This window comes from Vicugna pacos, chromosome 19 (assembly GCF_048564905.1).
Source record: "Vicugna pacos chromosome 19, VicPac4, whole genome shotgun sequence".
Taxonomy (NCBI): Eukaryota; Metazoa; Chordata; class Mammalia; order Artiodactyla; family Camelidae; genus Vicugna; species Vicugna pacos.
The window spans coordinates 40,090,285-40,106,005 of record NC_133005.1 but is presented as its reverse complement, the minus strand read 5'-3'; the positions used below and the strand labels follow the sequence as shown (position 1 = coordinate 40,106,005).

The window sequence follows — 15,721 nt, the reverse complement described above, 5'->3', positions numbered from 1 at the left end:
ACGTACCTTAAACTTATACAATGTTAGGTGTCAATTGTATCTCAAGAAATCGGGGAAAACGTATTTTTCTATGCCTGTTACGACAGCCTGCCTTTTCCTTCTCTTCATTCTGTGGCGGCACGTACAGGTTGATACACTTAAGCCCACCGGGTCATTACACTACTGAATCATATTCCATCCTATGACAATAATACATTTTATTTCTCCTTTCTCATTGACAGACATTTAAATTATTTCTATTTTAGCCCATTACAAGCAACAGACATTAAATTGTTATGCCTAAAATATGAAGGGCCATCATCTTTCTAAAAAGTATCTAAAATCACTGACAGCCATTGACACTCAATATCAGAATTCTTAAAGAATACAGGTGCTTGTGAGCTTTTTTTTTTAATGAAATCAAATGATCAATAGATCTTCTAAGAAGCCAGTGCAATAAAAAAAAAAGTGTGCAGAAGCTCTGCAGCAAGAATGAAAATAATATTTTTTAAATACTTCTTTGATTTCCCTGGTAATTTTCAAACGTGAACTCTCACATGGGTCTATTTAAATAGCTGTAAACATGTAACTACAAACGATGGAAGCAAGGAGATGTAGGACAATGCATTAGTGTTTCAGCTGGAAAAAAGATAACATTTGGTTTTCCTTCTGAAGTGGCTTCGACAAGATTATGTTCCATTTGCACACAGAATAAAATCCACTGGCCTATGAAGTCAGACATGCCCCCAAGTCCTCATCCACCTCCCTGACGTCATCTGCCTCCTGCTTCTGCTCACCCCCCACCATCCACAAAAGCCTTCTCCCTGTTCCCAAAATACACCAAACTCATTCCCCCCTCAGCATCTTAGCATTCACTCGTTCCTCTCTTTCGAAGCCTCTCCCTTCAGATTTTCACATGGCTGAACCCTTCTTGTCACTTAGGTCTCAGCTTGCATCACCTCCTCCAAGATGCCTTCCTTGATATCCAAATCCAAATTAGCTCCCTTCTTCCAACCAAGTCACTTGCCCTCATAAAACTCAGGGTTTTTTTTTTTCCCCAAAGTACCACAAATTGAAATTACCTTGTTTCATGATGTGTTAACCTGTCTCCCATTTGTTCACAGTCTCCCATGGGAGTAAGGACCTTTCTAATTTGTCCACTGTGAGCCTCAGTGCCTAGTGCGACCCCCAGCATCGTGAATGAATGAATGAGTGAGTGAATGAACGAAGGCTATTATTTGATATTGCACATGTCCTGAGATGCTGAACAAACAGTAGAAAACTAAATTAATTTCTGCATTGCCATCTCATGTACAGCTTCCTTCGGGGTGAGCCATTTATAGGTAAAGACCCCTGCCTCCTTACCACATTGCTATAAATGAATGCAGTTAAACATCAATGGACAGTGCGCAAGATAGACCTGTTCAGAAAGGTGCCACATATCAAAGAAAAAAATCTGGATAAATAAGTAACATCAACCAGCAGCTCTGGCCTTAGGGGTCAAACAGATTTGGTTTGAATTCCTCCTCCACTCCTTACTCTCTCTCTGAACCCGTGGTTCTCCACTGGAGGGATTCTGTCACCCAGGGAATATTTGTCTGGGGACATCTTGATTCTCGTAACTGTGTGTGGAGGGGAGCTACTTGCTTTTAGTGGGCAGAGGTCAGGGATGCTACAGACACCCTCAATGCACAGGGCAGCCTCCCAGCTAAGAATTATCCAGCCCCAAATGCCAATAGCGTGGAGGCTGGGAAATGCTGCTTTAAAGAATTACTTAATCTCTCCTGTACTCAGTTTTCTCAGGTGTAACTTGGCAACAAACAATATCAACCATGTAGGATTTCTGTGGAGATTAGGAAAAAATATATTTAAGGCACTAAAAACTGGGTCTTGATTTGAAGTCTACAAATACATTTTGTTTTCATTATGAGCGTCACATGTTGTATTGCTTACTACTTGCTTCTATTTATTACTTATATAGGAAGGCATGTGGCTCCTTCTGTGGCAGGTTTTTGGTTTTTTTTTTCCTCTGTCTTTGAATCCTCGGTTCCTAACAGAGGGTCTGGCAGATGCCTTAATACATGTAGTCTAAATTATCTAAATTGAACATTGAATTATCTAAAACATCTGATACTTTGCTCTCATTTTGTCCTGCTCTCTCAACATTAGTCTGACCACTCCTATCAGTGCTGTCCCCTAAATGTTCATGTTTCTTTTTAATTTCTTATATCTTGCTGGCCTCTTAAGTCAAGGATTGAATTGGGTGACATAGACATTAATGATCTGGACCCTTACCTGGCTTTGTCATCATCTTCCACCTCCCTCTCTCTGATTTACTAGAGGCAACACATTGGTCTTCTTGCTATTTCTTGACAAGCCAAGCAGGATCCTGCCTCAGGGTCTTTGCACTTCCTCTGGCTAGAATGCTCTTCTCCCTGGATATCAACATGAGATCTTACATGTTCATTTTTTCTGGTTATGATGGGGTTGAGCATTGTCATAATTTTACGTTCTATTCATGTTTTCTGTGCAATGTGTGTTCATGTCTTTTGCCCAATTTTTTTTACATATTTTTGTTGTTATTTGTAGGAGTTTTTTGTTAATGTATTCCAGATAACAATTTGTTGGTTGTTAAGTGTTACAAAAGCCTTCTGGCCTGGGGTTGTCTTTTCTTTTTCTTCACGGTGTCTTTGAATCAACAGAAGTTTTAATTATCATTAGAGTCTAGTTATAGATCATTTCTTTTCATGGTTAGTCATTTTTGTGTCTTACGAAATCCTTCAGGATCCTAATGTCATACGTATTCTATATTTTTTTCCCACAAGTTTTACAGTTTTGTTTTTCACATTTAAGTCTTCAATTCAGTGTGAATGTTTGTTTTACTGGGAGAGAGAAAGGTGCCTTGGAAGACTGGGATCTAATTTATTCATTTCCACGTGGAAACCACTGGAGTAGCCCTGCCCCACATCAGTCTACAACATCTCATCTGTCACAGATCCGACTTCCTCACCCGGGGCAGTTTCTGCGTATTCAATTTTATGCCTGTACCCACCCCCTTAGTGATTATAGCTTCCTATCATCTTTCCTCCTTCATCTAAGCCAGCTTCTTCTTGGGTTTTTTCCGCATTTTTTTGGTTTTGTTGGTTTTTTTTTTTTCAGGCCCTTTTCCTTTCACTCTACCCTAAACACTGATGTTCCCTGGGGTTCAGTGAAGTCAAGTCCTCTCTTATTTTCTCATGCCACACCTATTCTTTAGGATACCATTGCCATCTACAAGCATATACATCCCAAACACGTCTGACCTGTGGCTTGTCTCCCATGTGCCATGACCACGTGTACAAAAACAGCAGACCACATACACCGAGTGCATACTGTGTGCCAAGAACAATCCGGACCCGACCAACAGCCCAGTGTAGCAGGTGCAACAGTCACTGCCCGCAGCCTCCAGCAAGAAAGCTGTTGTGTACGAAGGTTAAGAAACTTGCTCAAGCTCTCAGAGCCAGCGAGTGTGGGGACGAAGGCTGTGAACTCATGGACAGGACAGTGCTCACACTCAGTCACCAGATTCGCTGCTTCCTGGGCAGCTCTACCTACCTGTCCCCAGCACATCTCAAAATTCAGTGTGCCCCATGTCGACTGAAATAAAATGCGCCACCTGAAAGTTGAGAGTTATGTTTTACTGTTAACTGAAGAAAAGCAGACATCTCAAGTTCAGGACTTTAGAGCTTTTCTATGCAGGGGAAGGTGCAAAGGTCTGGACTCACTGAAATCATCCTTTTGATATGCACCTTAGCTACCCAGGGCCAGTCTCTTGTTCTTTCACATCCCTCTGGGGGTCCCACTGGGGGCTGGGCTGCCTGCATGTCTGCATCCTGAGTCCCCCTACTCACTGGCAGTGCAGGGCAGCTGACGACATGATGGCCACAGCATGGCTTGCAATATTTTTCCATTCACATCCAACCTGAACTATTGCCAATGGGAGTTTTTCAGTGTCCTGAGAGGAACAGTGTGTGCGCACATGTGCACAAGTGAGCATGCACATTCACAGGGAAAAAATGATACGGGTGTTTGCTTTTTATTTATTTTGCTCATATTCAATTTATAAAATTCACCAATTTAGAAACCTAGGTGCTAAAAAAATAAGGGAGAAACTAGGTGCAGAGTACAGCATTATCTTTGGAACTTCGTATAGATCTGTAAGTCTTTCAAAGTAAAAAGTTTTTAAAAACCTGGTTGTTCTTTTTAACTTCAACTGTAAAAAAAAATTTGTACTGTATTTATTGGTTTTGCATAACATGACTTTCACTTCTAAGGACTCTTTGAATATTGCTTGGTTCATTTTCAAACTTAAATATCTTTTCACATTTTAAATTCTATTTATAAATTTAATATATTTGATTTCCTTCTTTGGACTTTAACTATCTACTTTAGCATATAGCATGTTCCCCAATACAAATATTTTTTATGAATTTAAAATGTGTAAGTACTATGAGCCTAAAGTATCTCGATGCTTAGTAAAACTTTAATCATAAGCCCAAATCGAATTCTTCATTTACTTTTTGTTTTGTTTTGTTTTGTAGAGTTACAAAACTTTTACTTCAATAGACCAAATTCTTTTAAATTTTATAAGTAGATTACTAAAAAGACTAAATACAGGGGGAGGGTGTAGCTCAAGTGGTAGAGCACATGCCTAGCATACACAAGGTCCTGGGTTCCATCCCCAGTCCTTCTTCTAAAAATAATTAAGTAAGTAAACCTAATTACCCACCTCAAAAAAACCTAATATGTAACAAATTGTCAGTACTGTGGTTTTGATTCTGTTAAACCTGTTTTACTCAATTGTAAATCTTCCTGGTTTTCAGGAGGCATAGAATTTAGGAAAATGAGAATCAGCTCAGTTTATGAAGGTGCTGAGATTCAGTGCTGAGATTCTGGTAACCATCAACTAACACAAAAACAACTTCATTCACATTCGAATTAGTTTTGGGGGGTTTCCGGTTCTGGGGGGCTTAAGGTTCCCAATGCCTGGGGCAGTGAGGGACGGAGTCATCTCAGCAATGCTTTTATTCACGGTGGACTCCACCCCAGAGCTGCTAAGTCACAGACCGCAGAAGGTAAGACAAGGTGATCTGTCTGGTCACTTCGGCTGCACTTCTGGATGCAAGTTATATTCAAGATCCCAGTTCTTCGATCTGCTCCCAGAAATGTGCAGCCCCACTCGGTTGCACTCTTGACTGGAATTTGCATTTCTCTGGCCCTCGAGATGTGTCACAGTTTTCTGTCTGAGTCTGAATACCAGTGGGGTTGTCCGGGTTCCCGAATTTCTGCGTAATATTTCCTTCCATGGAGCACACAACGCTTGCTGATATTTAAAGTGGCATCCCTTTGAGCTTCGCTTTCTCACTTTGGTTTGGAGAAAGGACGTCACTCTCCTGATTATTTCACAGTCCCCCTCAAACTTATCTTTCCCCTTCCCGTGCAGACCTCCAAGGCTCTTCTCCATCACTTCCCCCCACACCTCAGCTCACTCTCAATAACTGGCATCTCTTAGTGACCTAACCCCAGACCACATCTTCAGCCTTAATTCTTCTTTCTCCTACATTCGCCCTCCTCAACAGTTTTTGATTTATCTATTTTGATGCCCTTTTATTTTATGCATAGTCACATGACCATATTTTTTCAGAGTTGTGTAGCATCAAAATAAAATGAATCTCTTTTACAATGTTAATAATTTTTACTCTGAATTCTAAATTCATGCATTCGTATACTCCCTCACTGTTTTTGCGATGGTCTGAGACATCACAGCTCACCCTTTAGTTTTAATTATTTATCATTCTAAAGTATATGTCTTCAATTAGTATATAATTGAATGCATCATTTCACAAGGTAGTTGAATCCACTTTCATTTTTAACATTCATTGGTATATTTTGTCTTCCCCTTAATTTCTGTTTTCTGATTTTATGGTCTTTTTTTACTCATCTTTCCTCCTTTTTTCTATACAAGCTATGTTTTCTTTTCAATTTTTAATAAAGCCAATGTTAAAAAAGTGTTGTTGACAACTGATACCATCGACACCAACACACTCACTGTCTACAGTAACATGACTCCATCATGCCAGGAAGTTCTTGCCCCGAAAAATGAAGTTGCAATAACTTTATTGTTTTCTCTCAGGAACTTGCTGAAAATCCCATTTATCTGCACAATACACTATTCTCCTTGTTCTCTTCAGTACAAGGAACAAAAGTCCTTTCTTCCTATTAAGCAACAGATTGCTCAAGTGGATTCATCAAATTACTGTTTATTCTTTAAAGACTCACTTCAAAATCTTTACCCCTCTGAATCCATCAGTCCTCAACTGTTAGAACACAAACGTTGCCAAATCCCAATCAGCTGTCTGCATTGAAAGATTTACCTTAAATCAGACCACAAAAAACCTCACAGACATCCCACTTTGGGCTTCCCCTTTAAAGATGCTACTAAGACTGCCCTGTCTCACTGCAGTAAACAAGAAACTTGGCTTGGCTTGGTCTGCAGGCTATTTTGATGATCTCTTTGGGGAGTCAGCTGTCAACACCATCTTATTTTTATTCCCCTGGCAGTTAACTTTATAATTGTGTGCATATTTTTTTCATGTTTATATCAAATATTTTTGAAGTCTAACTTTCTGTAAGAGGTTAAAATGTAAGCAGCTTTTTTTTCCCCCAGACTTGACCCCTTTTCCTAGATTTTGTTCATATGATATGATATAATACAGAATTATAATGATAAAGATGATGGTGATTTTACATCATACATGTTCTTTCAATAATTTCCGACATTTTCATTAGATTTTATAAACATACAAACATCCATGATGGAAATTTTACCACATTTTATCTTCCATCTCTCTCTTTGTGTGTGTATATATATATACATACACTCTATACATACATATCTATTCTATAATATCCATATAACCTGAGATTTTTCAATCCATAGATCTATTATTCATTTTTTCTGCATGTTCTCATTCAAATATTATTTCTGAAATTTGCTACTCCTTTCACATTTAAACCCTATTATAAAACTGCCTCTCCCTTGATCACTGATGCTTTTTCGTACTGTCATTTTCCTTCTCTGAAATTCTTTGATGCATTCTGTTGAATAGCAGGAGGGTGTCTTTGATTTTATTTTTAGGAAAAGGCCTACATTTTCCTGCCAGTAGAATGACCTCATAAGTTTACATGCAAATCAGGCAAAGGTCATGTGTGGTATACAAAATTTTACTGGATAGCATTGTTAACATCTCCTCAGTTATGTGAGTTTGAGAACATATTATTTTAAAAATGAGCTCATCAAACTGACAAGTCTTTATCCTTGGGTAGAAATTATACTTACATGTCTTTAAAATTCTATCAAATTCATAAATCTGAGTTAGCAAGGATCAATGTTACGTGTGTTAAGATGTGGGGTGGCGGGGGCAGGAAGCAAAAGTAAAACCAAATCAAGCAATGGGTCAAAGTCACAGACTCTGTGAATAGACAAATGAAGTCACAAACGTGGGTAACTTGAATTTGGGGAAATAGGCAAACTGATCACATCCTGAAGTTACGGAGACATGAGAAGGACACTATAAAAGAGACTTGAATGAGTCCCAGCAGGGTAGTCACTCAAAATCCAGGCAGTCTCCTGGATGTAACCTCTGGTCATGAGTAAATCCAGTTAATTGAAATGATAACCATATTCCTTAAATATGAACACAATTGTTAAACTTTAAAATTAAGTTTAAAAATTTTAGAGTTACAAAATCATAGTATTAATATTTCTCTGTAAAGATTGAATTTGTACACCCTTTATACATACACATTTGAAACATCTTGAGAAAATAAAAACTTTAAATCTGTATAAGTTTAAATACTAGTAAATGAAAAAGACTTGATAAATATTCCAGAAGGTTGTTTTTATTAATTCAGTCTCTTGAGGGAACTTAGAGAAAGCAGATATATTAAATTTATAAAAGCTGTTTAAAATATTTGAACTGTTTAAACTTGGAAAAAAGAGCCAAATATTTTTCAAAGATCCCTTAAAAGCGATTGCCAAAATCTGCTGCATTTAAAAATAATAGATTTGTGAACTGTGCTTAAAGCCTAAGAAAAAGCTAGTTTCTTTTTTTACAACTGCAACTTTGATAAATTGAAATCTTATTTTTAAAAAATAAAATACTTCTGAATAGTATTATCTATATGTACAAGCATCCCTTGAAGACACCAAAAAATCCTTATATAAATATAACCGTCCTTTCATGTTGCTCGTCAATCACTTATTTAATCATTAAACATAGATTCATTAAATGCCCTTTATAATCTACGTAATGGGCAAGACACTGATGATATGTGAGATACGAGGAAGGGTTACTAGTAGTAATATGTTCACACAGACATGAATTTTTGCGTTTTTATAAATTTTGTAAGAGTAAGATGTTTAAGCATAATTAAGTTAGACTGCTGCTTCCTTCCCCATCAAATTCCTGCTTGCTACACTTCCCTTTTACCAGTGGTGTTAGAGTGGTGGTGAACGTTTCTTGGATCTAGCTAAGGGAATGATGAATTTAGAATACCCTGAGTTTTAGAGTGGGGTCCTTATAAGAAGAGGAAATTTGGACATCAGGGGCTCAAGCGCACAGAGGGATAACCCTATGGAGAGGTAACAAGAGGGCGGCAGAAGAAACTGATCCTGTGGGCACGCTGAGTTTGGACTTCCAGAACTGTGAGAAAATAAATAAATTTCTATTGTTTAAGCCAAAAAAAAAAAAAAACACACTGAGTTTTAGTTTAGTTCAGTGTTAGTGGGATACATGATGTGATTCATTAGTCACTGATGTGTTCAATTAAATTTTTGCTAATTATTCTGGAGTAGGAATTGCTTCCTGAAAAATTCTCAGTGCCTACAGGACTGACTCTCCTGGCATCATGACACACAGATGCAAAGACAGGATCACAAGAGCCATGCCCCTGCCCTCACAAGTATGTGGGCCGTGGAGGAGAAAGAAGGCTTGGAATGCTCAGAGTCAGAGGACAGTCTACAGGAAGTTCTGACACCAACAGTCTCTATCATACTTGATAGAGAAGCTACTTGATAATATAGCATGAGTAACGATAAATGCACCATACTTTTTCATTTCTCTTTTGATGGGAATTATGAGAATTTTAGAATTCTCAAATTCAGGATGTACAGAGTAGCAGCACATTAAATCACATCTCAGCTCCTCTGACACATCTTGTCCTGAAGGAGTCTTGTGAAACCAGACACAACCGCACACAAAATTGCTCCCAGAAGAGAAATAATCAACCATAGGAGAAGAAAGACTAAATTATCTTTCAATTCTCCCTTTAGGAAATATTATTGTGAAATCACTGACACATGAAAGAAAGAATGATCTAAAGATATGCCCACAAAAAAAAAAAATGTAGGAAGTGAGTGCGACAGAGGTGCGAATCACTTAATTAAAAAAACAAAACAAAACAAAACAAAACAATTTTTCTGGACTTTGGGGCTTTTTAAAAATCAGCTTTAAAATTGTGATTTATGATTTTTAATGATTTATTATTTATTTCATGATTTATTTTCTCATTCTAAGTAAATTTTTGCCCTGTATCGAATTCTGTTTTCATTATTTTATATACATTTTCTTTTTAAAGAGGGCTCTAATCATTATAAAAAACTTCAGGCCTCAAAAATCAGGATTAATCACTACTAGTGGACCAAATAGCTGAAGTTCCTGGGTTAATCGAACTTACACTGTAGTGGGAAAGTGTCTGTCCATTGCCCTTGAACAGTAATAGTGATTGCCCTTCATTTTTGCTTTTTTAAATCTTTTTTTTACTAAATCCGTAGACATTATTTCATTTAATTCTGGGTTTTCACAATGTAGAAGACTGGCATATTGGGAAACAAGACAACAGGGCAATGAGGGGGGTGCAGTGGCATTATGACATTGAAAAAAAATGGTGCTTCAGTGGAAGACTATTCATGTCTATAGCACACCCTCTGAGTTTCTAGAATCTAGCTCTGTTCCTTGACTTTGAGCTACGTCACAACTCTGTAAACTCTGTAGATGACTGACAGATAGACAAAGTACGTCTTATCCAGTTGAGGTTTAAACTGTCTTCACTCCTACCCTGTGGAAAAACCAGTTTTTGTCTTTGCTTGCAATTCATCTCAACATTCCTTTACTCCAGAAAAAAATCTGTGAGTTTTGGCTTTCTCTTTGAACCAGTTATAACATCAGCCTGGGCCCCAGAGGAGTAAAATAAAGTCTTTAATACACTTGTTCGTTTTGATATCTGTATGTAAGGCATGATTTTACCTCTTCCTGTAGATTATCTTTCAACAATGGTCAGGGCTGTCTAATTCCCTCTCTCCCAGAAGCCAAAGTCGAAGCTAGCCTCATTTTTGTTTCATTATAGATCATTTGATTGTTCCCTCTAGATACGTAAGTTATTTTTCGTTATCCTTGAAGATATAAAGTGTCATCATAGATGAATGTTATTAGTTTGTTTTGACATGGTGAATTTAAAAATGTAGTTGACAACTTTTAACTTGAGACACAGCAAAATTTTCCCAAAAAATCATTCTGATTATCTTATTTGTGAACTCTCTGGTTTAGTGGAATTTGTGGATGTTACTGAATATTGTTTAAATGCAACAAACTACTGATTTTTCACATAAAAGCATTAAACCGTTTTAGAGTTAGACAAAGTCAAACAGACACTGTACAAGCCCACATTCCTGTGCCATTATTTTATTTCATGCTCATTGAGCCTATTTTGAGCCCTTCTAATGGTATTATCATCTTAAATTTCAAGGATAAATTTTTAAAAATCTGATGTGTTCTATGTTATTTTGATCTAAAAGTTGTTCTCCAGACAGATTATCTGAGATTGTTGTAATGCTGTCAGCAAGGCTCATCTGTCTTACAATGATGCAGTTTACGGAAGTCTTAGGCTTAAAGTGTCGCATATTTAGCATGCTCAGACTGTATGTTTAAATAAAGAGAAATGGTTATTTTTAGAAAATAAACGCACTGCTTCAAACCCGCCACTTTCCCATCTACATTTTCTTTTTCAAGACTTTCTTCTTCATTCATCACTTAAAATTCCCCTTCAAGGAAAATGAACCATTTATTTACTTTATTTCGGTGAACCCCACAATGAGTTGAAATATGTCAGGACCTAATCAATTTTATAGCTGGGAACAGTAGGAGTTCACGTTTTGGAAACATACCACCTGGATGCTATCCTAGAGTGTAGGACCTCTCCTTGCTCCCAGAGTTAAACTTCTTTTGAAAATGCAGATATATCACAACACTATCTAGAAAAAAATCCTTTCAGGACAAAGTTCACAATATAACTTAAGTGAAAAAAGAGAAAGAGAAGGAGACAAAAATCACATCTGTTTTAAGACTATAATAAAGTAAAATTAAAATAAGCACATTATATTGAATCTATTTTTAAAAGATATCCATAAAACACACACACACAAAACCTTACCTCTGGATGTTGAGATTAAAATTGATTTTAAGCTTCATATGTCTACTTTTCTATACTTGAAGTTTCATATAACATGAGATTAAGAAAAAATAGTATTAAGGAGAAAGTTATTCTCTATGATGATAGAGTTCAAATTCTTCAGGATGGCATATAAAGAAAACACAGTATGGCCCCAGCCTCTCTCTCAGACCTCGTCTCTCACTGCCCCCCTCTCCACACACACCTCACATTCTACACTCCAGCCACACAGAGGAAATGATACGGAATCTATACCCCTCAGCCTTTGCACAATCACACTCCCTGCTTTTGCTGTTTCTTCCTGAAGGAAACCTTTCCTAATTTCTTTCAACAGCATTAGTTGTATCCACGGCATTTCGGAAATACTTCTTCAGTGGAACTGACCATATTTTGGCTATTCCTTTACGTGTGTTTTCCACTCAGCTGTGGGTTCTCTGTGGGCAGGGACCACCTCTTATACATCATGGCACCTCCAGCGTCTGCCTGATATCTCGTGGACCCTGTATTTGTTGAATAAATGAGTGAATGAGCCATAAAACCCAGAAAAGATTATGGGAGCTTTTTTTTTCCATTTCATGTGAACTTAACTTCTTGAGAAGCCTGAGAATTCTTCCTCCATCCTCCATACAATTACTGTCTGAATTGACATTCTCTTCTACAAGCTCGGTGAAAAAGCCAAATATGAATGGTCTGTGTTGATGAAAATTTCCTTTTCTTCCAGGACAATCAGAAGAAACACACCTTTTGTTATCTCTGGGGAGAAACTGTTTCTCTCTCAAGAAATGTCCAGTTTATAAATAAAGAAAGCAATTTCTGAAACTTGCGTCAGAATCGTATCTAGGTCAGAAATTATCCTTTTGCGTATATCTCACTTATTTTCAAGTTACTTATTACTCTGGTAAAAATACGTCATGGGGAGATTAGCTCCTGTAAAAAGGAAGTTGGTTGGGTGTGCAATAAAAAAAATTTATAGATTTCATAAAGGTTGTCCCATTAATATGTCCTCATCTTTTGGATTAATCTGGCAGGGATATGTTTAATAATTATGGAATCTCCTTATTCCTCAAAGGACCTGAATTTCATTATTCTCCCTTTAGCACTCCCATGAAGAAGGTCATAAAACATCATAAAGCAAATGAGACCATGAAACCTGGTGTTATGGAGTGAACTGTGTCCCCCTCCCCAAGAGATATCCTGAAGTTTCTAACCCCCAGTACCTCGGAATGTGACCTTTTTGGAAATAAGATCATTGTAGATGTAATTAGTGGAGATGACTCCAAATAAAGTAGCTTGGGCTCTTAATCCAAGTCGACTGGTGGCTTTATAAGAAAAGGAGAAGAGACTCAGAGACAGAGACCCACGAGGAAGAAAGCTATGTGTCAGCAGAGGCGGAGATTAGAGTGATGCACCTCTAAGCCAAGAACTGCTGAAGATCGCTGGCAAACACCAGACGCTAGAAGAGGCAATGGCAGCTTCTCCCCTACAGTCTTCAGTGACTTGATTCCAGACTTCTGGTCTCCAGAACTATGAGACAACACATTTCTGTTGTTTTAAGCCACTCAGTTTGTCGTGCTTCGTAAGAGCAGCCCCAGGAAACTAATACATATGGACAGACTCATCCTGTATCTCAGGACTTTGCATCTAATTTACTGATGACAACAGGACTGCGTCCAAGTCTTCTGTCCCCTGGGTCAGTCTGCGGTCAAGTAGCAAACAACTGTAACTCTCTAGTTATAATTCTCCTCGTTCTGCCCAACACGTTGGCCATGATCACTGTGTTTTGAAAGTTGTAGAAGGTGAAGCATGAATTTTCAGAGAGATAAACTTGTCTTTCCCTTAATTTTCCATTTAACCTTTTGCAAGTTTTGTCTCAGAGTCAAGAACAAAGCCAGTGGGGCTAAATGAGGCTATAATTTTGCATTATTGTTCATGGAGTCATTTATCTGCCCTGATGTGCTGTGAAGTCAAGACTTCTGCTTATTAACCTTTCAGCCAAAGCAAGCCTGACTTTTTGCTGAGAAGCTAAAATATTAGGAACAATTACCTTAAACGGCACTGCACTTCACCTCAAGGAATTTGGCTATGCGGATGCTCTTTTTCAAGTGGCCGTTTGTTACCTAAAAAAGGGAACAGAGATGACAATAAAAGGATGAGCTAAAATGAATAAACTGTATAAATTCAAACCAGGATTAATTAAATGCCTGTCAGTGATCAACTTGTGAGTCTCACCAAAAGCCAACACTTGACGTGAGAGGTAGAAGATGGTCACTGTCAAAAGCACAGAGATGGATTCAAACTTTCAGTTTTAAAATCCTGGCTCTAACTTTAAAATAAAAAAAAAAAAAAACCAACCCTGGCTCTTCCTTTTACCAGCCTTAAGATCCCAGGCAAGTCATGTAAACTCTATGCATCTTTGTTTCCTCAAACATCAAGTTGAAGGTGTAAGAATATCTCCCTTATTGCATTGCTGTAAGCAGAAAAGGTTCTCAGTATGCAGATTCAAGAGAGAAAAATGCTGATGGCACTGGTTGCTAGTCTACATCTAATCCATCCCAAACGAGGCTGACAACTCACCCAGCACCACCCTTCCCCGGGGCATCCTCGGCCCCAGGCAACTACCCAGACCCAGAGAACTGGAGGCAAACCGTCCTCCTCAACTCTGCTTCTGAAAGCCCACCAGTCCTTGAAGTCCACACTTCTCTAAACCGTAAAAAGGTCAGCCTTTTCTCTGCTTGTTCAAAGCGAGACTCAACTAGATTAGTTCTCCCTTCTTAACAAGCAAAACAATTACACTTTTTATTTCAGACATTGAATGTGGTTTCTTCCATCAACACTGGAAGGATTGAACCATTGGGGATATACACAGATCCCTTGGAAGTGCCGTAAACAGCCAATAATTGCACATTATAGTTATTGAAAACGGGTGGCCCTGACCTACTGGACACACCAGCAGGAAGAAGAGGCAGTATGGAAACGTGGTATTCAGAATGTAGCATTCGGGAATCAGCACAACCTGAGTGCAAACCCTAGTGGCCACTTAGCTATTTAAATACAAGCAAATTACCTACCCTCTGTAAGAGAGGTTGGCAAACGATAGCCAGCGAACCTAGCCCACTGAGTGTTCTTACAAACAAGTTTTACTGGAACACTGCCATGCCTGTTTGTTCATGAAATGGCTGTGGTTCCTTCTGAGCCTCAATGGCAGAGCTGAGCAGTTGCAACAGAAAGCACACAGCTCACCAAGCCTAAAATATTTACCATCATGGCTTTTACAGAGTCTGCCGGGCTCTAGACACCTCAAGTACCACATATACAGTCGTCTCTCAGTATCTTCAGGGGATTGATTGGTTCCAGGACCCCGTAGATACCCAAATCCAGGGATGCTCAAGTCCCTTATACACAATGGCATAGTATTTGCATACATTCTACATGCATCTTCCTCTGTCCTTTAAATCATCTCTAGATTCCTTATAAACCTAATACAATGTAAATGTTATGCAAATATTTTTCAGTGGGGGACAATTCAAATTTTGCTTTTTGGAGCTTTCTGGAATTATTTTTTCTTTTGAATATTTTCAGTCCAGTTGGTGGAATCCGCAGATGTAGAACCCGCAGATACCGAGGGCTTGGCTGTACAAATGATGTCAGGAACTGGACCTCCTTAACGAGGCTGTAGTCATGTTAAATGAAAGAACACGCATAGAATGTACAAGACAGCATTTGGCAACAAAGGTTGGAAATTAGTCAGCTGATTCAGTGGCAAAGGCTACAGTTTTTATTTGTTTTTATTTTTTTAATTGAATTTGAATTATCTTAGGTGGGGCATGTCTCTCGAGCTGGGACTAAGCTCTCACCCTGTCTCTTTCCTTTCACGTTGGGTTGACTTCATGCGCTGTTTACCTGCCCGGTTCCCGTAGCTGTTTAAACTAGAGTGCACCAAGCTAAGTGTTACCCGTTATTATTACCATCTTTCTTCCAACAGATCACCTAAAATCTCATGAGTCCTCCTTGAGTTTAATTATCCACCTAAATATTTTCTTTAAAAGAGAGTAATTAGCACATACTGGAAGCATCCTTCGTGTAATTTAAATTAATTAACTACTAGCACCTACTGTGTGTTTGGCCTGGTTCCAGGCACTGGGGAAGGGAGAATTACTTTAAGTAGCGTTGATAAGAAAAGCCTGGGTTGGATGGA

At 38.3% G+C, this 15,721-nt stretch overlaps 1 long non-coding RNA gene across 1 annotated transcript in view; it reads right to left on the bottom strand.

The window, feature by feature from the left end:
- Nucleotides 1-13,570: 13,570 nt before the first annotated feature.
- The window catches only part of LOC140687468 (uncharacterized), a 158,041-nt gene continuing 155,890 nt past the window's right edge, over nucleotides 13,571-15,721 (bottom strand). Inside the window, exon 3 of the long non-coding RNA XR_012061852.1 lies at nucleotides 13,571-13,643. This is a non-coding gene — a long non-coding RNA (uncharacterized lncRNA). The remainder of the gene's footprint in view (nucleotides 13,644-15,721) is intronic.